At 43.4% G+C, this 26,724-nt stretch overlaps 2 long non-coding RNA genes across 2 annotated transcripts; one reads left to right on the top strand and one right to left on the bottom strand.

The window, feature by feature from the left end:
* The first annotated feature begins 5,575 nt into the window (after positions 1 to 5,575).
* LOC121011781 (uncharacterized) lies at positions 5,576 to 15,441 on the top strand. The gene is made up of 4 exons (XR_005781760.1): positions 5,576 to 6,442; positions 9,546 to 9,633; positions 14,157 to 14,207; positions 14,780 to 15,441. It is a non-coding gene; the product is annotated as an uncharacterized LOC121011781 (long non-coding RNA).
* A 2,901-nt stretch (positions 15,442 to 18,342) lies between these two features.
* LOC121011780 (uncharacterized) lies at positions 18,343 to 25,905 on the bottom strand. Its single transcript, XR_005781759.1, has 3 exons — positions 25,508 to 25,905; positions 22,778 to 22,944; positions 18,343 to 18,631 (listed from the first exon to the last, which is right to left on the bottom strand). It is a non-coding gene; the product is annotated as an uncharacterized LOC121011780 (long non-coding RNA).
* Between the last annotated feature and the right edge of the window lie 819 nt (positions 25,906 to 26,724).

Below are 26,724 nucleotides of genomic sequence, written 5' to 3'. Positions count from 1 at the left end.
AGTTAGTTATTATTTATAACCTATATCCAATGTTTTTGAAGTAATTTTGTTCCCAGACTGCTTTCATTTTAATCCTGGTGGTTCAGCTCACAAGCAGCAGCTTCTATTCAGGAACCTGCTTTCCTTTTCTTTCTTTCTTTCTTTCTTTCTTTCTTTCTTTCTTTCTTTCTTTCTTTCCCTCCTTCTCTCTTTCTCTTTCTTTCTCTCTTTCTCTCTTTCTTTCTTTCTTTCATGTTTGTTTATTTTTGAGAGAGAGAGAGAGACAGACACAGTGTGAGTGGGGGAGGAGCAGAGAGCGAGGGAGACACAGAATCCAAAGCAGGCTCGAAGCTCTGAGCTGTTGGCACAGAGCCTGACACGGGGCTCGAACTCACTAACCGCGAGATCAGGACATGAGCCAAAGTGGAACACTTAACGGACTGAGCCACTTAGGGGCCCCCTGGAGCCTTTCTTAATATCTCCTTCTGGAATATTCCATCTTCCCTTTGGGCTCCCCCAGCACAGTCTCTCTTAGACTCATGACTTTCATCTTGGAATATAGGCCTGTCTTGCTTTGTACATTGCCTGGGTCCCTGAGAGAAACAGCCCATCTGACCATCACTGTGTCTCCCACAGTCTTTCTTGCAATGATGTTACTTAACAACTATCTAATATCTGTAGACAGGATGAGATCTGATTCCCTCAGGAATCCTGAGTCTAGATGAGTTGCTGAGACACTTGTCCCCAGTGAAATGGAACAGTGGGCCTGGGACTAGGTAGAGCTGAGGACTTGGAATGTCAAGAATGTACATGAGAAGAATAACGGAGGAGCAAAGCCCACCCACAGGGAGGGAGCTGTGCGCTGAAGACTAATTCTAGGGGGACTAGGATGAAAGGTAAGTGTCTGAAGCTGGTCTTCTGGCTTCCATGCTTCGTCCAAGTCCCACTGAAGTGTGTTCTCATAGCCGATGCCAAGTTCCTCGTTTCTGCGGTCCCATCATGGATGCTCAGTCTCACGTGTGCTCACATGACTAGTGATTTGGGTCTGGATGTCAAAATGTTTAGTCCCCAAATTCACTTGTAGTTATCAAGAGACCAAAGAGTCCCACTAGAGCAGCCCTATTACTTTTTAAAACAATGTTTATTTATTTTGAGAAAGAGAGAGAGAGTGAGAGCAAGCGAGTGGGAGGTGCAGAGAGAGAGAGAGAGAGAGAGAGAGAGTGCGAGAATCCCAAGAAGGCTCCACGCTGTCAGCACAGAGCAAGACGCCGGGCTCTATCTCACAACCTGAACTGAAATCAAGAGTCAGATGCTCAACCCACTGAGCCACCCAGGCACCCCAGCTCTATTACTTTTTATTAGGTACAAATGTTCTAGCTCTGCTGAGAGCCAGGGGTCCATGGCAGCAGAGGGGAGGGGGGGGTCTCAATTCTGGTATTCTCCATTCATCCTTTATATTTGACTCCTGCAGGACAACTTAGTCTCTCTAATGATTTTTTCCCCTTTAAAATAGTTTTCATTTAATTTTTAATTTTAATCCCAGTATAATTAATATACAGTGTTGTGTTAGTTTCAAGTGTCCAGTATAATGATCCAACATTTCTACGCATTACTCAGTGTTCATCACAATAGGTGTGCTCTTAATCCCCTTTACCTCTTTCACCCATCCCCCCACACCCCGCCCCTCTGGTAACCACCACTTTGTTCTCTATAGTTAAGAGTTTGGGTTTTTGTGTGTCTCCTTTTTTCTTTATTCATTTGTCTTGTCTCTTAAATTCCATGAGTGAAATCATATGGTATTTGTCTTTCTCTCACTGACTTATTTCAGTTAGCTCTAATGACTCTTAATATGTATTCAAGAAACATTTTTTTAATGTTTACGTTTGAGAGAGAGAGAGACAGAGCATGAGCATGAGCATGAGCGGGTTTGGGGCAGAGAGCGAGGGAGACACAGAATCCGAAGCAGGCTCCAGGCTCTGAGCTGTCAGCACAGAGCCCGACGCCGGGCTCGAACTCAAACTCATGAACTGTGAGATCATGACCTGAACTGAAGTCGGATGCTTAACTGACTGAGCCCCCCAGGTGCCCCTGCATTCAACAAACTCTTATTGAGCACCTACTATAGGCCACACCTGGTGCTGGGAGCCCAAGGAAGATATTGTCCCCGTCTTCTTGCTTACCACCAAGTGGAAAACCAGTTTCACATATGAGCAAATAATACCCGTTGGTTTGGAAGGTTTGATTGAAACTGGGTTTGTTATTTAAATGCATTTCATGGGAGTCCCTGGAAAACTCAGCTAAAATACTTCTTCAGGTAGATCTCTTTTGGTGATTTCAGACATGAAGGGGCTGATTGGCCTAGGAATCTATCCCTCTTTCAGGTCTTTCTTGTTTTTAGGTTCATTCTTACATTCTTTCATAAGAAGTAACCAAGTACCAAGGAAAGGTAACCCTTTCCCACACCCCTAGTTACTAGTTGGCCATCACTCCAAGGAGAAGGCCCCACGGTGAGAATAAAAGTGGTATATCTTTACAGTCTAAGTTCAAAGAAGCACCGTCCTCTTGTGCCCAACACCCTACCTCAGCCTTGTAGGGAGGTGGGACTAGACAGGCAGAAGATGTAGTGGATTCTGGCAGAATGTCTTAACCCCAGAAATGAAGGTGCCCCATGGTGGTGTTTGGACCTAGAGAGACTCTATTCTTCTTGGAAACTGGGGCCATGGGAGCAATTGGCCTGCCTCTCCCAAGGACAACATAGACATGGAGGCTACATGGGACGCAGTCGGCCCAGCAGCCACCGTGATGTCGTGCCAGCCCTGGGATGTGGAGTAGATGGGACAGAGAAAGTGGAGGGTTTCCTTCTGTGTCTCACCCTCTCAAATAAACAGACTCTGACCTTCAGTACACCCACCCCTCCCTGCCGATTTTCTGTGGCCTGTCCAAGCAAATGAGATTACACAGATAACCACACCAGACCAAGAGGGTGACATCTCTTCTCCTCTTTTGCCCCTCATCAGCAGAAGTTCCTTGATTTTAACAAGCTTAGCAAGGAAGTAGAGCTTTGGATGAAGAGTAAGCAAGATAATACTACCCAAATATCCTGGATCATGATGAGTTTCAAGACTTGAGTAATGTCACTAGTCTACTCTCAGCAGAGCGAGGTTGAAAAATAAAAGTGATTCTTATTTTACATTGAACTGCTGGTGACTATGTGGTTCATGCTCGCTACAAATGTTAAATTTTATACCATCCTAAGGATACAAAGATGAAAAAGGTGGCCGTGGGTCAGAGTTGAAAGTGCACCGGCCTTGGAGGTAGACTGGAGGTATTTGCATCTCCCAGTTCTAACTTTGTAGTCTTTATTCACCTGTCTGCATTTGTCTTCTCATCTGAAAAATGGACGTAATACGTTCCTTTCAGAATTATTATAAGGATAATGTACGTAAAGCCTGGAGCATAATGCAATTTTACTACTATGAAGACTATATGACCTTGTCCTCACGGAAATTGTAGTCTAGTTTGGAGTCCTAAGACAATCATAATAATAATCACAAAAATGTGGTCTGTAACAAACGATGCCTTCTTAAGTCAGACAGGAGTCTGAAGTAGGGAGAGAAGCATCCCACCGAATTCCATTACATCTGCTCAGTTTTGTCAACGTAAGTTTATTAAGCATCTATGATGCATCAGGCTTTGTTATTATAGAAGATCAATTCCCAGGTTCTGGAATCCCATTGCTGGGTTTGAATCCCATTGGTGCCACTTACTAGAGCTGTGACTTTGGGCGGTTACTTAACAAACACTCTGAGTCTCTTAGTGAGTTTCCTTGTTTACTGAAGAAGTTTTTTTTTTTTTTTTTAATGTTTTTTTATTTTTGAGAGAGAGAGACAGAGCATGCGGGGGGGGGGGGGGGGGTGCGGGGGAGGGGCAGAGAGAAAGGAGACAGAATCTGAAGCAGGGTCCAGGCTCTGAGCTGTCAGCACGGAGCCCGACGTGGGGCTCGAACTCACGAACCGTGAGATCATGACCTGAGTTGAAGTCGGACGCTTAACCAACTGAGTCATCCAGGCGCCCCTTTAGAAGAAGATTTTGAATAGTACCTGCCGTGAGGAATAAGTAAATTAATGCACATGAAGGACGTATCAACATCCCTGGCACATCTTAAGTGCTGAATGAATTGTAGTTGCTGTTCACATCATCACTGTCATCGACACCATTGTCATCACCACCACTAGTCCCTGCATTTAGGGTTAGGGACTTTAAAAAATGAGTAAGATGTATTTCCGTAGTTCAGTAGCTCCCGGGACCATCTCTGATCTTTGAAGTTTTTTGTAGGTGATCCAGGCAGAATACAGACTATTTTCCTAGAAAGGGGAAAATTTTGTGCTTGGGACATTTGTAATACTTTGACCCGGAGGAGGGCATGTGTACTTTTACATACTACACTTACTTTGGGAATGTGCTTCCCTAGAGCTCCCCATGAAATTGGGGTAGAGGTCTATTGGTTTTTATAGAACTGAAACTTATCTCACTCAGTGTGTACAATTACACAAGTGGGCAGATTTAGTGACTGAGAGTCCCAACTCGGCTTTATCTCTTAAATATATATTTACGCACAGCACTGGTATGTTCTAGAGTATTTATGCATAGTGGGGCTATGGTTTCAGGGTAATCCAATTTTTTAAAGTTTATTTATTTATTTTGAGAGGCGGGGGGGAGGGGAGAGGAGAAGAGAGAGAGGGAAAGAGAGAGAATCCCAAGTGGGCTCCTCACTGGCATTGTCAGCACGAAGCCCGACATGGGCCTCGAACCCAGGAACCACGAGATCATGACCTGAGTTGAAATCAAGAGTTGGAGGCTTAACCGACTGAGCCACCCAGGCGCCCCTGTTTCAGGGTATTCTAAAGTTCCGTAAAATAAAACAGGACTGAGTTGCTCTTACAGTGCACAGGAACCACCTAATTAGGGAAACGGCATTTTTAGCATTAAAGGGGCCTGAAAGTCATGAAGTGTGATTCCGTGAAAGGAATTCCTGGTATCTGAACAGAATAAGGGCTTGTACTGCTGGTTTATGACAAAGAAAAAAGCAAAGCAAAGCAAAACAAAACAAAACAAAACATGAGTGCTCATTAAGTTCCTTTAATCTAAGAATTTCGAACGGCGAAATGTAACTCTGCTCAGAGACAAGGGCCGGACCAGTTGGCTTTAAAGTTTCTTTTGCATTATGGTGTTTAGCTCATTTGGTGGAGGGATGAAAAGAACCCAGAACTGTTAAATGGGAACCTCCCATCAATTACAGGCCACACGGAGTTCTCCTAAGAATTTTTTCAAAGCTGTCCCCTAACTATCTATAACAAGTCAGCATCCACTAAGGAGAAGGACATCTGTGTATTTTTAGATAGAAGAGTGCGGTCTCCTTGTCATTTTGTAGAAAACGCTTTTCTCTCTGTCTCCCTTCATTGGGCCTTCTGGTATCTCAGAAGAGAAAGGAGCTACCTGGTAAATAAAGATAAGCTGCGCTTATTAGCAGAGATTTGCAAGGGAAGAGGCTGTTTAAAAATGGATAAGGAGGTAATTGTGTTCTTCTGGCTCTACAGCGGGGGCTCGTTTTCCTCTGTCGGGGCCTGGCAGCCAGCGAGGAGCTGAACAAGTATGCCTGCCACCCCGGCGTGACCTGGAGTTCACATGGACGAAGCTACACTCAGTCGCAGGAACCCTCGGGCCTTTGAAGTCGCTGAGTCGTCCTGACGGCAGATCCCTTCCGTGGAGGACTGATGCTCTGCCAGAAGAGTAAAGCGCCGTCGTTTTTAGACTGCCCTTTGGGATAAAAGAGACAGTCGTGCAGTGCAGCCCCAGTGCCAGGCTCACGTCTGACGGAGCCGCCATTGTTCGTGTCGCCCCTCAGTGAGCTCTGCTCAGTTAGCGAGGCCCCGGGGCCGCTTGAGGGCTCCGGTACAGGTTTCTTGCAAGGATCGGGTACACAGCTGTGTGTGGAAATGAAGGATGGTGGAAGAGGCCATGTCTACACGATATCCAACATCTGCTTCGAAACTGAGTTCAGTCAGCTCTCCAGATGTTTCCTCATGCCCAAAGTTTGCCAAAACCATCTCTTGACTGAATGTTGCAGTTTCCGTCTGATTGTTCTGGAGAAGGTGGTCTGTTCTTCTGCCACGTGGGCTTTTAGATGTGAAGAAGTGATATAAGCTAAAAGACGTAGGCATCCCAGTCTCCCTATCCAATGTTTACCTCCTGCTTTCTCCACCATCCTCGTCGTGGGCGCGTGAAGGAAACGTGACGGCCCTGCGCTGAGGGGTCTAAGTCTGTCTTTGTCCGCACATGAGCTCAGCTTCTCCCAGTTGTGCCGACTCTGTGGGATTCCCAGAAAGGAAAAGCCAGGAGCAAAGCACCAGGAAAATGACCTGGGCCACCTGAGTCTGGCCTTCTTCCCATATACCCACCATCTGTGAGTAGTCTCTGGGTGAGGGAAGGCAAGCTTGGGAAGGAGTTATGCTGAGAAATGTGGATACCTTTGCAGCCCTGATATTTTCTTCTCAGACTCATTTTTGAGGCATAATGAATGTGTGTGTGTGTGTGTGTGTGTGTGTGTGTGTGTGTTCCTTCAGACAGTGTCATAAAGCAGAACACAAAAGCTGTTTCCTAGTAGTTGGGGATTAGTTGTCAACCCTCCATCCCCCACAGGTTTTTTTTTTTTTTTTTTGCTTAAGGCATTTCAAATATCATCTGGTTATTTGGTTATTTTTGAGGAATAAAGAATAGCTGAGAACTGAATGTTATTGAAACATCCATTTTCAGCTGTGATTTTAATTGCTTGGAAGTGTGGAATCTCAGTTTTTAAATTTCTGGACTCTATCTCTTCCTGGCACTTTCTCTTCAGGCTTCCTTTGAATAGATAGACCCTGCATACTTCTAGAATAAATCTGCAGCTCAAGAATACACTCAGTCAGAGGTAGATTTAACATGAATGAACGAAGCTTAAGCTTTGGGGCCTCTCACTTTTTAAAAAAAATTTTTTAATGTTTATTTATTTTTGAAGGAGAGGGATACAGAGTGTGAACAGGGGAGGGGCAGAGAGAGAGGAAGACACAGAATCTGAAGCAGGCTCCAGGCTCTGACCTGTCAGCACAGAGCCCTACGCGGGGCTCGAACTCACAGACTGCAAGATCATGACCTGAGCCGGTCGGGCACTCAACCAACTGAGCCACCCAGGCGCCCCACCATGGTCACATTTTTTGGTTAAATTTGTGGACAGAAGATCGTTTAAGAATACAGTTTCTCCCAAAGAAAGCTACCCTCAAGTTGTTAAGTTTCAGTTCTTGAGCAACACTCTGGGACAGCAGGGTGAATAATTTCTTATAAGCTGCCCATCTTTATCCTCACAGAGGAATACAAATTAGATTGACTTAGAATAATTTAGAGAGGACGTTTTTTGGCGATCACCATTGTCCTCTCAATACGCGAAACACTGCTTATTAGACTTTGATTTGTCTTAAGGAAAGCAGCTGCAGAAGATAGAAGATTTTTCTGGAGGGTTTCACAGTGCTAACTAATGAGGAAGAAAATAGGCCAGGAAGGGGCTGCCACCTTGTTATTTGGTGGGACAGTAGCTATTGACAAAAGGACCGCATTGCACATCCTCTGGGAGAAATGAGAGGAAGGTTTGAAACGACTCATGGGGCTCCTATTTCCATGGCTTTTTCTCTTCTCCCATTTTGTTGGGAGGCAAGGATGGGGGCCCACATGTTTCCTGTGGTTGGCATTGGTGAGTCAAGTGGTTCCAGAGGAGCAGGGAGCAAAGAGGATTCTTAGGGCAGTCTGTGGGCTCAGGAGAAGGTTCAGGGACACCCTTGAGGCTCCCTGTTGCTTGAACTCCAACTCTGGTCCTCCTAACCACGTGGGAACAGGAAGTTCCCTGAGGCAGAGGGAGGGACCAGACATATGAACTCCATGTCCCCTAGGATTTAGTTAACAGGGTGTCTGTTCTAAGTGTGTTAATTTACACCATCTCTTTTCTCCTTGTTACTCCCTGTGTGTTTTAAATTAATTCAATAAGCCGCATGACTGGAACATTTTAACTTGCTTTGTGAACCTTTTTGTTCTCTGACCTCTGAGGTTGTTGTAGAGTATACTTGTGGGCTATCATTGCATCAAAGTCATTTCCTGTATGACAGCATTAATCAGGGTTATTTAAATCTGGTAATAATAACACCCACATTTAGGAGGCTTAACAAACATTTTTCTCTCCACAACAATTGGGCATGGATGTTCCCTGTCAGGCTGCTTTCCTGGGTAGCCCACCTCAAAGCGCTGACTCAGGAACATGGGGGAAGCTTCCATCCTTTGACCACACCCCCTTGAAGTCTTTAGGCATTCTCTCCGTTAAATGGGCAGATGGAGAGAGCAGAAGGTTGTATGAGACTTTTATGAGCCAGAACTAGAAACGGTGCACAATACTCCCATCAGCGTTCTATTGGGCAAAGCTAAGTCACGTGGTCATGCCCAAGTGCAAGGGAGGCTCGGAAGTGTAGTCCAACCGTATGACTAGGAGGAAAGGGAAATGGGATAATAAGGGATCAACCAGTCGCTGCGGGAAGGTGACTACAAACGAATACCAACTCTGCAGCGGGGAGGGAGGTAGAATCTTCATCTCTCAAAATTAATATTGTAAGATTATTTTGGGAGAGCCATGGTGAACTATATTGGCCCGATTCTGCTGAGTGGTAAGGAGCGTGTGGCTTGATCTTTTAAGATGATATTGAATCGTAGAATAATTTGAAGCAGAGGACTAAATACAATAATAGAATTTTAGAACTAGAGAAAGCTTAGAAATTATTTAATCTAAAGCTTTAAGAGATGTTGGCCCTGGACACAAAAGCAGAGGGAAGGCACATTTCCTGAGCCCCACCGGTGCTCTTTCCATTTCCGTGGGGAGCACAATGACTTGACTTACCAATGTCACACAGCCTCTGAGAGAAGTGAGCCTGGGACCCACCGCTTCAAATTATGAGTCAATGTGCTCTTCAGATGTATTTAATTAACCTCCCCCCCCCCACCCCGTGTACACATACATGCATTCATGCTCCTCTTCAGAGTCATTCATGTGAGTTTAATTTACAGTCCACTGAAATGGAAGGAGGACATGATGAATGTGCATTATTCTCAAAATGTGAGCCTAGCAGGTCTGTGGCGTTACATCTGTAATAACATCATTTGCACAGCTTGTGTGCTGCTTTGCAAATAGCACCAAAGCATTTTGTGTGATGGTCACCAAGTTCGAAGAGAAATGAGATATTCTTTTCACTGGTCTGGAAAAGAGCAAGTCGCAGGGGCTGACTTCAGAATGCCTCATTGTTCCAAGCCTAACAGGTGCAGGTTTCGACACTAAGGGTCGGATCCCATTACCACTCTAGTTGTATGGATCACTGACCTTGAAAGGGGTCTGCACACACATCAGTGTGGGACCCATCCTTTAGGAACCACGTCCACTAATCTGAATGGCTATTTAGAGCTGTGAATGGCATTTAACAGGCGTCCTTCCATTCTTCCAGGCTCATTGAAGAATCTCAGTCCTTCTCCTCCTGCTCATTAGAACTGACACTTCCCAGGCCAGAGGGATGACCAGGATGAATCAGAGAGGTGAGATCTTCATCCTGAAGGACAGGGTACAGTTCGGGGCCAGCTGGGGATGAAAGAAGTCCCTATTGACAATTGGGGCTTGGAGCTTAGGATTGTGTCTCCGTTATAACAAACACACGATTATGTGGAATGTCTCAAAGATACCTTTATTTAAAAGCTAGATGATGCAATCAAGTCATTTTTCTAGTATTCTGTGAAAAAGAGTAAATCCTCCAGCTCTTATGCCTATACACCTGCCTAGTCTTGATTTCTCAAACAGACATTTTTCCTAGGAAGCTTCTTTAATGTTCTGTTTCCATTTCATTTACTTCATTTAGTGTGTACTTTGCTTTTGTAGACATCGTGGTTGTATTTACCACGTGGGTTAATTTCCTGATGCTAAAAAATAAGAAAGGGAGCTACAAATATTTCAGTAATCCAACTGAATTTTATGGGCACGTGGCCACTGTATGCCTGTTTCATGGAGCAAATTTGTTTGTTTGCTATTGGGCGCAAACCAGGCAATCCCATGATTGTAATTAGTTGCTCCATTCGTTTTTCTACTGACTTATTGAAGGTGGTAGTATTACTTAGAGGCAGATAGATAACTTCCATCTGGCCCGAAAAGGCAAGATGGACATGATTTTCTTGGGGTTGATTATCTGGCTAGTCCATCCATTCTGCTTAAAGTAGATGCAGTTTACAACTGCGGTTGTGATTATAGGGATGGTGCCAATGGGGAGAATGATCTCACATACTTTCAACGATGTTGTAAGCGATCTTGTTGAAAAGCGACACTCTGGAAAATTTTCTATTATTTTGACATGGCACCGTGGCTTGCACATGATAACTATTTGTCATATTAATTAATGATTTCATTCATTCAAACTACGAACACTTTTTATGTGGAAGATGTTGGAATATAAAGCTGAGTGTCACATGATCCCAGTCTTCAGAGGGCTTACAATTTGGTGAAGGAGACAGACAGACTCCTAGCTACCACATGATGCAGTAAAGGCTTTGGTGGCCATCTGTATCAACCCATGGATGTTGTACGCATACATACATGCTTCCATTCCCAGCCATTCACCTGAACTTAATTTACAGGCCTGTAGCGCACTAGGGGAGTCCCCTGAGGGGAATGTGGAGGAGGGATAGGAGTTTTTCCAAGGAACGTCTGAGAAGGCTCGGGGGAGGAAGCTTGGGGGCTTTGCCAACCAGAGGAGGCACAGTGCACAGAGGGACTGAGGAGTGATCAAGAGAGGAGCAGAGGCAAGAGCGGTCTTTTTAGTGCAGCTGGAGCATGAAGTACAAGCGGACGTGGTATGCGACACAAATACCTAAAGGAAGAGAAGTAATCAGGAGGGTGGAAATCTCAGCCGCGTGCTTGGGGGCAAGGGTGTGTGACTTTATTTATCCTCCTATTAATCCACTTATTGTTAGAAGCTCTCATGTTGCCACGTGAAGGAAACGTAATCTTCACCAGTTTGGGATGAATTTCCTCACTTTCCCTAAGTGCCAGGGACCTTATGTAGACACGGATGGTATTGGGGGGGGAGGGCATTAGGACTTTAGTTGGCAGTTCACCAAGCTGGCTTTCCAGTGAGATGACCTTTGTCTTGTCTGGCCCTCGGTCATCAGCTCTCCATGGCTGCAGCTGGTTCATTTTCAGAAGGCCATGGTACTGCCCCCCAGGTCCCAGGAATCAACCTCTAAAGACTCTGCTTTACGAGACTGTCTAGGGCCTGCTTTGACTAAGTCACACCACGTTCACTTCTCTGAACTCTAGCTGCCAACCTGGGCTCTCCGTTGGGAAATAAGGCATGGGGACCTTCGCTTGGACCACACCACCTTATTAAGGAGGGGTCTGTTTCCCCTCTCCCAGGAAGATGAGGGTACAGGCCTCCTTCTCAGGGACTACAAGCTTCCATGCTGTCATTAACTCCTTACCTATTTTCCCTACCAGGGCTAGCTTTTGTAATCTTGAAGGTGTGGGATGTGGAGTTGGTAATTGTGGTGGAGAATCTTTGCTCTTAGTCATTGTATTTTTTTCCAATTTTTTTTTTTTTTTTTTTGCTTAGGTACTGTGTGTGTGTGTGTGTGTTTTAAATTTCTTCTAAAGGCTAGGCTTTGGAAATTCAAAAGCCAATAACAGTTTCCTTTCTTCCCAATTTCTACCTTGCATTCCCTATCCTGAAATAAGGGATCTAGAAACATCTATTTCAGTGATCTCAACCACAGCTGCATATTACCATTGCTTGAGCACTTAATGACTAATACAAATGCAATTAAGTCCACTTCCTGAGGTTCTGATTTAATTGTTCTGGGGTGGGACAGAGGCATTGGTGTTGTTTAACAAACTCCCCAGTAGGTTCTAACACTAGTTGGGATCAAGAATTACTAGACTAGCACAGAAATCCAGAATATTAAAGAGAATGTAGGAAAAACATCAGCTAATATTGCAAAGTATCACCAGGTCCAGTAAGCCAGCACCATATTTGGAAGAATCTTGAATGCCCTACAATGGAAGTTTGACTTTATCATGTTGGGAATACAAGACATTGAAAGAAAAAAATTAACGAATATTTACTGTCTACCTTGTGCTAACTGCTATGCTTTAAACAGTTATCAAATTTCAGCCTGAGATAAATTCCGCAAGGTAGGTCTTCTTACCCTCTATTTCGCAGGTGGGGAAATGGAGCTCAGTGAGGGTATATAAATTTCTCAAGGTCATTGGGTAAGCAACTGTCAGACCCTTAATTAGAATCCAGATCCCTGATCAAAACCCAGATTATTTCATGAAAAACTGTTGCCTCCCAACGTGAGATGATAAAACCGTGTATTCACTGAAAGAATCAATTAAGACTTCTGTCAACAAAATGGTAGAAGGGACAAAGGTTAGCCCTAAGGGATTGGGGTAGCTTGTTGGTTGTCGTTGCCTGCTCTCTCAGGTGGTTATCGTCATGCATTCAGTGGTTTTTGCTGCTTAGGTTTTTTCTTAATAATTATTAATTTTTTTATTTGAGTGTGGTTGACACACATTACATACAGATGCACAGCATGGTGTTGGGAGAAGTTTAAACATTATGCTATGCTCACCACATGTGTAGCTGCATATAACTGAAAGCCTGTACCCCCCTTCACTCATTTTGCCCATCCCCCCCCAACTCCCCCCCCCTCTGGTTTTTTTCTCTTTGTTTATATGTTTTTTTTTTTTTTTTTTTTTTTTTTTTTTTTTTTTTTTTTTTTTTTAAGATTTCACATATAAGTGAAATCATTCAGATCAGTGTTTTCATATTCTTTTGGTAAATATCTGGTAGTGGAATTATTGGATCATAAGGTATTTCTATTTCTAATTTTTTGAAAAAACTCCATACTGTTTTCCACAGCGACTGAAACAATTTATATCCCCATCAACAGTGCATGAGGGTTCCTTTCTCCACATCCTTGCCAACATTTGTTATTTCTTGTCTTTCTGATTTTAGCCATTCTGACAGGTGTGAACCGATATCTCATTGTGGTTTTGATTTGAATTTCCCTGATGATTAGTGACGTTGAGCTTCTTTTCATGTCTGTTGGCCATTTGTATTACTGTTTAGGTCTTAATCTTGCTTTTGGCATGGATACTTTAGTGACTCAGACGTTAACACAATTTAAAATATTTAATTGTATTTGTTCTACAAAAATATAATTCTTTTTTTTTTTATTTTTTTTTCAACGTTTTTTATTTATTTTTGGGACAGAGAGAGACAGAGCATGAACGGGGGAGGGGCAGAGAGAGAGGGAGACACAGAATCGGAAACAGGCTCCAGGCTCCGAGCCATCAGCCCAGAGCCTGACGTGGGGCTCGAACTCACGGACTGCGAGGTCGTGACCTGGCTGAAGTCGGACGCTTAACCGACTGCGCCACCCAGGCGCCCCTACAAAAATGTAATTCTTTAAAAAAATTTTAATGTTTATTTTTGAGAGAGAGAGAGAGAGAGAGAGAGAGGGCGGGGCAGAGAGAGAGAGGGAGACACAGAATCCAAAGCAGGCTCCAGGCTCTGAGCTGTCAGCACAGAGACTGATGCAGGGCTGGAACTCATGAACTATGAGATCATGACCTGAGCTGAAGTCAGATGCTTAAACTACTGAGCCGCTCAGGCACCCCTACAAAACTATAATTCTTTACTCAGTAATCAGGTTTTTTTTTTTTTTTTCACCAACCTTTTCCTATTTCTCCCTATTTATGTATAGTAATCAGTTTTTATGATTAATGTCAGCATTTTTTTTTTTGCACAAGTAAACTGCAGTGTCACAGGACAAAGAGAGAAAGCAAAACTCCTAAGTGTAAATAGAGTATCTTTGCTACTATCCTGAATGGGGTTTATATAACCTTTGCTTTCCTTATACATTTCAGAGGAAGATTATCATCTTACTTTCATCTGTAGATTTCTTCAATCTCTTTTCAATGACAGTTATCAGTATTATTCATATAAAAGTTGCTAAATGTGTTCCTTAAGTGTGACCATTAATTGTCTTATTTTCTGCTTTTCATGACTAAGGCACATGAATGCCCATACGTATCGTCCCCATTTTTCCTTCCTCAGATAAAGGTAGGCAAAATCCCTTCTTCAAAACTTGCTGTTGGATAATTTACTTGCTTCAAAGATTTCCCTCCATTTTGTTAAGTGATTTCTTATTAAAGACATCAGAAAATCAGAATATATTCCAACATGGTTTTTCCTCCATTGGTTATCGTATATTTCCTTTTCCCAGTAATCCAGGCCTCGCAGAGCACCTGGCACAGCTCAACACATGTTGACTCCAATATGGTCTTCATGTGCTAAAACAGTATAGGATAAGCCAGGTACATTTAATCATGCATTGCTGAAATTCAAATGTCCTTGTTATACATCAGGTGTCCAGAAGTATAAGATTCTGATTAGAGAGGAATTCATGACGAATTTCCCCTTTCTTCTGATACTTAAGTCATTTATGCACAGCCCTCCCATCCTTGACATGATAGTGAGCTTTCCTTTGATGTACCACAGTCTCCATATTTGTTTCATTTCCTCTTCCAGAGCCACACACTTATTTGTCTTCCCTGTGTATGTTTTGGGGATGTATCTACTTAGTGAAAGAACATTTTCAATAACCTCTGCTGCTTTCATTATGTTTCCATCAGCCTTCCTCTTTTATTACGCAAGTTGACCTGCGCCCCATCAAAGAAGGAAGGGGTGTTCAACATAAAGGATCCAGGTAACACAGAGTAGAGATGCATCGTGGTTGGAGCAAAATGTAATACTGAAGGTCACGGCGGCTAGAAAGCTGGAGACATCAGGGCTAGGTGGAGAAGTAATGAGGGTGAATGGTGGGCATCTCAGGATGGATGTGTGTATTTGAAAAGGAGGGCGTTGGAGAAAGATGATCTAAGAGCTAAAACATAAATGTGGGGGTTCGTTTTAAGGAATTGGGGTTGAGAGTAATATGAACACATTTCAAACCTTAGATGAGTTCCCCTGGTTTTTTTATATTTGGCTTTTATTAAAATCTGTTATTATTGCTGTCTTTTTTGCTTTTATATCTTTAGAAGCCGTCTCCACTGTTCTGATACTGTTGTATTACGTTATGTTCTTTCTTTCCTGTTTTTCTTCTCCTACAACCACTGTTGGGCATCATTTATCCTCAATAATGCAATTAGAGTAATCTTTGGTTTTTCAAGTGAAGACTCTGATGTATGTATATATTTGAGCTTTACTTTATGCCATGCTGTAGATCACTGATGGTAGTCAGTTGTGTTCGAATTGAAAAGATTATCAAGCCTCAAAAAATGGTGATGATGAGGGGAATAGTTTTTAAAAAGTTGGGTGGCCTTATAGGAGGCTGTTTTGAAAGTGTCATGGTTAGAGAAGGAGAGGCAAAGAATAACTTGCCAGTATTAGGAAAGATAATTTGGAAGGAATGGATTCCAGAAACTGCTCAAATAAAGGGAACATTCTAACCGGCAGAAGGAGAGGAGGGTAAGAGGCAGGAAGGGAGGAACTGAACAGAGAGAACGTGCCGTGTTGTTAAATGAGTACGAACCTGATGCTTATTCTGTGGAGGCTGTTGCCCTGAGTTTGTCCATACCTGGCACTCTTGGTGTTCTCTGAACCGGTCCAGCTTTGGTTTGGGGTGAAAGTCTTTCTTCTTCTTCTTTTTTTTTTTTTTTTTTTTGTCATGACCATCAGCTTTTTTTCCATTTTGGTGAATGAAGTCTAGGTCAGGTATAGTAAGCAATTAACATGGCATGAGGAAAAGTTAGATAAGGGAGAATAGCAATAACAAAATTATGATATGGAAATCACTTCTTTTAGATTGTAGATAAATATACATAAATAATGCTGTTCAACTCTCCCAAATTCCCATCGCTGAGAAATTCTGACCCAGCTCAATTAACCTGCCTTTTACGAAAACTCTTCCATATGCCCCCAGCAATACGTGACGTTCACCTTCCTTTCACCACGAGAGCATTTTCAGGCTTGTTTTAGTCCCACTGTGGGCACACTATGCTTTAACTCCTTTTCGCTTGCATATAAGAAGTCCCTAGTGCACATTTTTGACTCAAATAGCGATTAAAACGCATGGCAGACATTGAAGTAAGGTTTCTATTTGGACTGAATTGGCAAGCCCTGCTCTGAGTCTGTAATGGTCACGTAGATGTTTCTCTGTGAACGCATACGTGTATTAACCTTTACAGGAGCACACACGTGTTTGAAGGCAGTAGTAGGAAGAGGAGTGGCATTCGGGCTCTGGAACTACCTGCCTTGACCTTGAATCTGAGTGTTACCACTATCCAGCTGTGTGACTTGGGGCAAAGCCTTTAACCTATCCTGTTGAAGTTTTCTCTTGTGTGATGGGGATGCTATCAACATCTGTCTGATAAGACAGTTGTCAGAAGAAAATGATAGAATACATGTAAAGCATTTAGAACAATCCCTTTCACAAGTGAGGACATGATAAATATTAGTTATTTGTATTATTATTATTATTATTATTATTATTTTAGTCTTGTATACAAATTCCTTCAACTGCGTAACTCTTATCTCAAATCCCAGATTATAAACGTCTTGTGGGGAGAGACCGTTTCTCTCTCTTCTGTATTTCATGGTTCAATCTTAAGCATAGTTGTGTGTTTTCTTACTTGTTGGAAAGAGGGTGATATGCTGGAGCCCAGAGAGCACATGGAGCCTCATAACATTTCCCTGAAACATTCCAGGCAGTAAAAGTGTAAAGGTATATGATAGTTCCGAACCCAGAAGAATCCCGTATTTGGCTGGACAGGCCAGGGTCCTCTGGAAGTTTCTGAGATGGTAACAAGAAAGATTTATAGCTATAGGCAACATCTTTTTCCACAAACAGTATTTCAAAGAAACTATATGTATTCCAAGTTCTCACCAGATCCGTGTTAAATTAGAGCACTGCTGAGGAATTTAGGCGATTTTAAATTTTATTCTTTCTTGTCGCTGCTTTTGTTGCTTTTTAGTAAGTTCCGCTTCATTACTGTATCCTGAACCAAACTTATCTAGGATGATGGTCATATTCAAGTGGTACAGAAGTTGGCCTGGGAATATTTAGTGCGATTTTTCAGGCACTCTTCAAAGAGGAAAAGGAAGAGAGGACCGAGCCACATCGTGGTATTGGAAAAATATCTTCATCTCTTTTTCAAACATTTTGAGATGAGTGAGACTCCACATACATGTTGCTAAATAAATGCCTCCTCCATCAAATATTTTAAGAGAAATTAAATCCTTTGGACTCTGATTGTTTTACACTTGCCTCGTCAGAATCTTCCTTTGTAAGAGCAACTTGATAGCTAAGAAACCCCTGGGGCCTTTATTCTTGAACTAGGAGGTCATATTTTTGTCAGTGCTCACTGCAACCTGAACCTCAAGTTCAGCTTCAAATTTGGAACCCACAACCTTGAGCGAGTTATAATGCTGGTAAATCTATTCTCTCTGCAAATTCTCTCAGAGGCCACGCTTGAGATGGGATGGATGTCTTAGAAAAGCATGTGTTCAGAGGAAGGAAAAGAACAGTTAGGCCAGTCAAGATATGTCTGACAGTCAAGTCCTGGGCAGAAGTCACCCTGTGGGGTGGCATTCTGGGAAAGCTGACAAGCAGAATGTACTCCTGAGTCCACATGGGAAAGGAATAAAACATCAGGGGTTGCGGACGACGTGAATGGGTTTTGTGGACCGAGTTCTCAATGAATTCTCCACAGTGAATGCTGTGTGTGTTCATTCATTCTTTTAACAAATACCCATTGAGCAGGCGCTGCGACCAAACACTGCACTAACGTTGGAAATACAGAGGTAGCCAGGCAGAAGCTCCCTTCTGTCAAAGATAAACAAAGCTGGATACTAGTTAAAGTGGGAAGGACAGAATTTACTCAGTAATAGCTATTGCAAGAGGGAAAAGAGTCCAGCCTGAACCGAACTCATCTTTGATCTGTACAGAGGTGACTGGACATTTTAAAAAAAAATTTTTTTTGACGTTTATTTATTTTTGAGACAGAGAGAGACAGAGCATGAACAGGGGAGGAGCAGAGAGAGAGGGAGACACAGAATCTGAAACAGGCTCCAGGCTCTGAGCTGTCAGCACAGAGCCTGACGCGGGGCTCGAACTCACGGACCGTGAGATCATGACCTGAGCCGAAGTCGGACGCTTAACCGACCAAGCCACCCAGGCGCCCCGTGACTGGACATTTTAACGGGAGAATGGGAAGGGAGGGGTGAAGGGAGATGGGCTCAGTAAAGTCAGAGGAGTGAAACATTTCAAAACGCAAGGAAGGGAAGTTGGTCCATGTGAAACCCATCTGGGTTTGCCAACTGGTATTTATGCCATTAGGTCCCTCCTCTCCCACAGTGATGGGGAGACGGGCCCCTGTCTTCAGGTGTTGGCTGGAACAAATGGCAAATTCTTTCAGCAGTCTTGCATTTTCCTCAGGCAGGTACTTTAAGGGGGACTGAAGTCATCTTAGGAATGTAGCCTGCAACTGTTAGAACTTCTGTTAGTGTTTGTTCAAATCTAAGATTGAGGCCTCGTCAAGAAGAGGGTTCAGAGGAGTCTTCCTAGAGTTGGGTCAAGAAGAGAATCTTTGCATTCTGATAGAATGCATTCTATCAGGAAATTAGAGAATAACATTTTAATGACTGTTTTATTAAATGTATTAATATTATTTTATGGGAAGGGTGCTTATTGGTACTTTAGGTATTCCTAGCTTGGTAGAGAGGCATCCTTGTTGATTTCCACTGACATTAACTAACTTGGGAAATTCATGCCAGAACTAGTCTGAGTCAGGTGTAACACATAAAAAGTACAATCATCCATTTTGACATGTTTGTTTCACTGTCCTCAAAACATCTACCAGGATGTCTGAGACATCTGCCTTTCCATCTGGGATCCCCAACTGAGGTATGGACATTGTATTCAGGAAGTCTGAACTCTCTCAGATCCATGACTAAGATAGCTCATTTCATATATGTGAACTCATCTTTCTTTCCCTATTTTGATTCTGGGAAGATGTTTTGGACACTTTCAGAACCTGCTGCCCCAAGTCTTGAAATAACTTCTTAGTTCGATCAGCCCCAGCATTACCTTCGCACCACTTTTGTATTTCCAAAGAAGGAAACTCAAACCACAAGCCAAAGTAGAACCTGAGTTCTGGTTCCAACTCTGTCGTACTTTATGATACAGGACAAGTCAACCCCTTGGGGCTTCAATTTCCTGCTACGAGCGCAGCAGGACACAGTAAGATGTGCCCAGATGGAAAAGTGCTGTGAAGATTAAAATATGTTATGCACATGCTAGTTTTCATTAATTTTATAAGCATCCATTGTGCTAGGAGCACAGAAAGCTGACTTGGGCTCTTTGGGAGAGGCAAATTATGGGGAAGACTTGGTTCCCACCATTACGATACTGAAAATTGGCTTGAGTTGATAACATAAGGAATTAAAAGTGACATAGAGAAGATACTTTGATTTTTGTTATGGTAGTTTTGTGTTTCTTAGGGGAAGGAGTTGAAAGTAGCATGAATACATTTTCGCCTTATTTCTTTTTTTTTTAATTTTTTTTTTTTACATTTATTCATTTTTGAGAGACAGAGAGAGACAGAGCACAAGTGGGGGAGGGGCAGAGAGAGAGGGAGACACAGAATCCGAGGCAGGCTCCAGGCTCCGAGCTGTCAGCACAGAGCCCGACTCGGGGCTCGAACTCACAAACCGTGAGATCATGACCTGAGCTGAAGTCGGATGCTTAACCGGCTGAGCCACCCAGGCACCCCTCCCCCTATTTCTTTAGTCCTCTATAAGAGTGACTAGAAAACTCAGCTATATTTCATGTGCTCTTGTCATTGATTAGAAAAAGGAGGCAGAGTAAGGTAGTGATCTGGCCGCTTGTGCAAGGAGACCAGCCACCTGTGTTTCTGATACAGCACATGATGATCGACACTGAGGGCCATGTGGTGTCTCCCTCCTTGGGGTCTTTGTCTGGAATATGACTGAGAGGGGAACAAGACTGTTCTGAAGAATCTTTCCTCCTGAGAGGCATTATGGGTCCAAAATGGGTCAAAATCTCATTTCTTGGGACCACCTGGGTGGTTCATTCAGTTAAGCATCTGACTCTTGATTTTGGCTCAGATCATGATCTCGCAGTTCGGCTCCTGGGTTTGAGCTCTGCATTGGGGTCTTCACTGACAGAACGGAGCCTGATTGGGATTCTCTCTCCCTCCCTCTCTCCCTGCCCCTCCTCTGCTCATGCTGTCTCTCTCAAAACAAAGACAAAACAAAAACAAAAAAACCATTTCTTCCCTCCATCTTTAGCTAAAAGAGTCACTTGAGTGATTTGTAAATTTAACAACGACTGAGGTTCAAAGTCCCGTTATCCTGTGGGCCCTGACTTCTTGTCCATTGTGTTCCCTTATCGATGCTCTCCAGAGCTTGGGGCTCGTGGCAAAAAAAAAAAAAAAAAAAAAAAAAAAAAAAAAAAAGGAGCAAAGAGATACTGTCTGTATCTCAGTACAGCTCTTGGCATTCTGGATCAGGAGTGCCATGTTGCTTCCTTCTCCAACCTGCTGTCTCCACATGATGTGACAGCTGAGGACGAGTCTGCGGTGACAGCCAAGTGGTCGAGGGGACAGGGCACTCCGTGTTCCTCTGGTCCCCTTTCCTCTAGTACGAAAATCATGAGAATCATGCCACATCCCTCTGGGAGAAGCATTTGCAGCAGAGTCAGGGCGTTAGTAACAAAAACTTCCACCGAAAGCCAAATTTGATGGAAATCCTAAGCCTGATTTTCCTTGGGTTTGAAATGCATGCTGCTGCAAAGGCAAGCGACCTTCCTTTATTGATGGAATACCTTGAAAATTTCTTTCACAGGCTGTTGCTGCCATGCCCAACCGAGCAAATCCTGCTCTCTCCCTCTGCTCCCTAGAGGAAAGCCTCAGGACCCCACTGGAAAAAGCGAATGATCGATTAATGATGAAATTGGCCAACTTGCCAATAACGGTAAATTGCTTTGTTCTTCCCACAGCAAGGATGCCAGCTCAGTGTGTGGCCTGTGCCTGGAGACAAAGGATGGGAACCCTGCTCAAAATTAACATAGATGAGCTTTCAGACCCATAATGAGCACAGTGATGACAATAAAAGTGGCCTGCGTGTCTGTCGTGTTTTTGACGGATTTCAAATGTTTTACATAGTCTTATGATCAGATATTTACATTTGCAGAAGAAATGCAATGGTCAGAGCAGGCTCCCCTCCCCTTTATGTGGGTAGATGAGAGCGTCGTTCATGAACATGCACACTTTAATATGCATAAAATACTCTAAAGACAGCAAAACAACGGGAAGACCTCCCGGAAATCTTCAGTCCCCTTGAGGACATGAAATTTGCACATGAAACCACGTGCAAATAAATATAAAACAACGTGTCCAAAAGGACAAACTGATGTACGTAGTCACTATTTTTACTTAGTATTTTTGAAATCGTGGAATTAATTATTTTAAATTTAATATTAATCATCCCATGCTCGTTACGTACATAGTCACTATTTTTATTCAGTATTTTTGAAATCATGGAATTAATTATTTTTAATTTAAATTTAATATTAATCATCCCGTGCACATTAAGAAACTAAACAAAATAATGAAGATTAAAATAGCTATTAGCTGCAATCCACCACTCAGGAAAAAGAAAAGGAATTATGTAACATTTTAATGCAATTCTTCTGGTCCTTTTAATTTTTCTAAAGCTTATAGACTTCATTCATAGAAAAGGGCTTCACCCATACTCTATTTCTTTACTCTCTTTTAAAACAACAACAACAATGTGGCATAGTGTTAAATACATTCACATTGTTGTGCAACCAATTCTGACCTTTAAAAAAGGGCATATATACATGAATATGATAGATTTTTGATTACACTTGTTTTTTTTTAATATTTATTAATTTTTGAGAGAGAGAGAGAGAGGGAGAGAGAGAGACAGAGCATGAGTGGGGGAGGGAGACACAGAATCCGAAGCAGGCTCCAGGCTCTGAGCTGTCAGCACAGAGCCTGATGCAGGGCCTGAACCCCTGAACGGCAAGATCATGACCTGAGCTGAAGTCAGACACTTAATCGACTGAGCCACCCAGCCACCCCAAGATTATACTTTTTTTTTTTAAGGAATACTTTTTTTTATAAGTAATGTTTTTTCTTAGTATCAAAAATAATCCATGTTCGGTACAGAGAACTTAGAAAATACCCGTTATCCTAACACGAAAGAATAATTAATGTTATATTGTACCAGTTATCCTTCTAGCATTTTTCCATGTGAGCACACGTATCTGTTTAGGGTATGTCGGTACATCATTTGCATTTGAATTTATAAACACAAAATTATATCAGAGGTTTCAAATACCTTCTCCTTTAGGATTATCTTGTGAGTTATGTGATACAAATAAATCTGCACATGTAGTTTTATTGCCTATTTCTTTTTTTTAAATTTGCTATCGTAGTATGAGCTTTTTGTGGTCACTTCCAGAGGAAAGGCTGGAGTAGTTTAAGGTGAAGGAATGTAATTTATCAGGAAGAGCTTTCTAGAGGAGGTGAGCACAGGGGCTAGGAAAAGGTTGCAGGAACCGGCCCCACAGCCTCTTCACTTACCTCCCTGCTCCTTCTTCTGCTGCTCTGGTGTCTGAGGCATCTGTCGGGGAGGCAGAGTTCAGCATGTACCAGAGGCGCAGGATGAGGGAAAGTTCTTCCTGCTTCCTGTTTGCTGGCTAAAATTGTCCCCTCTTGAGGTTTTAAGATAATGATGCTCTTCTTGTGCACTAAAGCCAAGAAGGGATGATACTGAGAGGCAAATACTTATCTGCTGCCTATAACAGAACGTTTCAAGATACCCAAGAGAATTTAAAACTACTCCTCAAAATATAAAATAATTTCAAAAGTCCAAGCAATTAGTAACAAGTAGCAAGTAGGCCAGATTACGGAGAGCTTGAATTGTGTCCTGGGGCTTAACAAATTGAGACCCTGGATTCATAGCAGTCCTCTTTAATCAGTGATTCATATGAATTGATACATGCCAATAGTCATTTTAGCTACTAATCACACAGGCTACAGACAAGCTGAGATATTTGCTGTCAGGTTGTTGGGCGGGGGGTGGGGTTGGATTGTGGCATGTGTAACTCGAGGTCATAAAAATGCATCTACTATGAAAAACTCTAAAATAGACACCATTTTCAACGGAAAGAGAGCTGGGCACCAGATTTAGTTTTGTTTTTGTATTTTGTTTTAAATGACAAGCTGAGCGATCTTAAACAATCCCCCAACCTTCTCTGTGCCTTGGGTTCCTTTTCAATATAACGGGTTTAATATGGTCTAGCTTACCTACCAAGGTTTATGGGAGGCTTGCATTTGTTAACAGCTATGGAAACACTTTGAAAATGAAAAAATGCAGTGTAGAGGTACTGTTAGCTAAGCACTTTTGTTACACAACAGACCCATAACATGGGTCGGAAAGTGAATTAAGAGGACAAAATTGGTTTTCCCTGTGGACTGAAGTAGCCTACTGGCTACTATGTTTGGGAGTATGTGGGGAAAACTTTCTTTTTTGATACACATTTACATACACTTCTCATAAGAAAAACTGAGCATCTTTGAAAAGATAGACCACTAAGACATACACATAAAAAAGAAGAGCGTTACTCTACGTACAGCCTAAATTCATCATCTTGTGATCATGTTTGAATCTGCATGAAGACATCTGGTTGCTATTTGGGGCAAGGACTGGGGTCACGGCCTCACTGCCAGTGGGTATTCAATGCTTATTGAATGAATGGATGAATGAATGAATGAAAAGTTGGGTTTTAGGTACTGAAAGGGTAAGGTGGTAGGTTACAGACACCTTTTCGAGAAACTACTATGTTCCAGTAAGAGTACCAAGACTTCACCTTCATCTGCTGTATTTATCAAAATTTCTTGGTAAAATTTTCTACTAGCGATTTATTCCACGATAATGATTGTATTCCCAAAAGACATACAAGTGAAACATGGTGGTGGGGAAAATGCAGACTGTGGACTATTTCGTAGAATTCATCCAAGCTGTGAGACACACATACCCATCCATCTATGCATCCAGCAAATCCATGCCTATGAAATGAACACACGCACATACATGAAACACACACTCACACACATACAACATATATTCTCACTTCCTGACTTGATTGCTAAACCCAGTAATTTTGAGATAACAATGCAAAGAACAGACCTTCTTGTTTCATAGTTGAAGAGATGTTGAGTGACAGTTTAAGGCACATGGTAGATTAGCAGTGTCCAGCTTCCCTTAATGACTACATAGGGAGCCTGGGGCTCTGGTTGGGGCTGGAGTCCCGGAGCCTGGACTCGGTGGGAGAGAAGTGAGGCATGGTTTACACCATGGATGTGAAGTCTGAATTCCAGCATCGGTGGTCCAAAGGCTGAAGTCTAACCGTTGGGGGAAGTGGGATAGGATGGTTTAAGAAGCAGATCTTGGGGTATTCCCAGAGAAAGAGAGAGAGAGACAGAGACAGAGAACTTTTTACTAGGGACCTCCCACACTCAGTCTGTTAATGCAGACAAGGGCAGAATCATCTCCGGAACATGGGTGTTCTAACTCCGAGGTAATTTCTGAAGGCCCCACAGAGAATCAACGCATTTTACCAGCAGGACAATGTACTAAGCATATTCCACAAGTAAACAACACAAAGCAAAAGATCAGGGTGGTGGGCCTTGTGACAGGCACCAACCAGATCCCCTTTCGGGTGACAGAGGACTCCTTCTCCCAGCTGGCAGACTCCAGCTGCTCCCAGGCAATTGTCTCTGCGGAAGAAAACCCCTTCCCTGGAAGGCCTGAACTCATCGACTGCTCAAATAGGAGAATAAAGGTATGGCCTCCTCATTCCAACTCGAGCAGCTGCAAGCATCAGTCACCCTAGGGGCGCCTGGGTGGCTCATTTGGTTGAGCATCCAACTCTTGATGTCGGGCTCAGGTCATGATTCCAGGGTCATGGGATCAAGCCCCATGAGGAGTCTCACGATAAGCCCCACATGAGGGTGGGGCTCAGCATGGAGCCGAAGATTCTCTCTCTCGCTCCCTCTGCCCCTCTCTCCTGCTCACGCACGTGCTCTCTCTTTCTCTGAAATAAAAAAAAAAATTTTTTTTAGAAGGGTCACCCTAGTTCTCTGTAGGCTGGTTGAGGACTGCGCTGAGATAGCATCACAGCTCGCCTTCTCACTCTGCCCCTTTCTCCTTCCTTCCCTTCCCGTTCCCAGGTGTTGTTCCCAAGAGCACTCCCCAAAAAACACCTGCAAGCTTCTCTCCATCCCAGAGTCTGCTTCCCAGGGCCTGACCTGCTCTCCCGGCTGACAGTCAGCTTGTCTTCCAGCAGACGGCCAGGACAGCAGTTTGACAACGTGCTGTGAAGGTCAATGTTCCGATCTAAAGAAGATGTGTGAAGACCAGACAATGTCCTGATACATAAGCACCTTGTTCTAGGGTGATGCTGTCGGCTCACTTTAAATATTCAAAGCCTTTCCCACAAGGCTTTGATCATCTCAGTGGCCTCCTGAGGTAGGCAGAAGAAGTATAATTTGTTGCCAATTTTGCAGATTTGGAAACCGATGCTAACCGAGGGTTACTGACGTGAACAAGAACCAGTGACTACTGGTAAGTGGCAGAAAAGGGACGTTCAACTGATCCCATAGATGAAAATGGGACTGTCTTTAAAAAAAAAAAAAAAAAAGGACGGGTTTATGAGGTCACTACAAGCAGGGAGGCAGGAGAATGGCTATAAAGATCTAGTGAAATACCAAGGATGTGGCCCGGATGTGTACCCACGGGCCATTGTAGCAGTGGTGATTCAGCGGCAGGGGATTCTCAGGGACCCTGGAGACTGTTGAGGATGCTTCCCTCCCTTGGAGGCGAGAGGTGCAAAGTGAGAGGCCTGGTGACAGGTTCTGGGATTGGTAGCTCTAGTCCCAAACTGCAAAGCAACTTTTCTGTGCAGGATTTCCTGGACCTTACAGGAATCACACCATTTCTAGCAAGATATTAATCTTTTGGTAACAAAGAAGCATTCTCCGTTTGGCCGCCCAAACCACACACGTCTATTTACATGCCAAATGCTAGATTAGAAATATATAGCTTTCTAACACGCCTGTGTCATTTCCCCCCACCAATCATTCTCTATGATTCTCGGGCTTCTCTGTCTCCCCCCCACCCCCCAACCTGTTTTCCAAGCATCCAGTGTTTTAGCCGCGTGGCCCATTTCCAGCTCAATCTCGGGTTACATTTGTTTCTAAGGTACCCCTGTGTGTTCCAAACACGCGCGCGGAGCACTGCGCAACGAGCCCACGTTTTCTCACGGTTTTCTTCCCCGTCGAGGCTCCCTGGCTTCTGCACCCCCGCCCGCCAGCCGGAACGCGCCACCGCCGCCGCTTCCCTTGAGGGATGTGCTGAGAGCCTGGCCCCTCCGGCTCCGCTCATCTCCTGCAGCAGAGCACCCGGTGCAAGGCGACCGTGCGACACAGGGCGAGCAAGCCGCTTTCTGGTGCCTGTGACCCCGCAA

This window comes from Herpailurus yagouaroundi, unplaced genomic scaffold (assembly GCF_014898765.1).
Source record: "Herpailurus yagouaroundi ecotype Mexico unplaced genomic scaffold, PumYag 195, whole genome shotgun sequence".
NCBI classification, from domain to species: Eukaryota; Metazoa; Chordata; class Mammalia; order Carnivora; family Felidae; genus Herpailurus; species Herpailurus yagouaroundi.
This window is presented reverse-complemented; position numbering and strand designations above follow the sequence as displayed.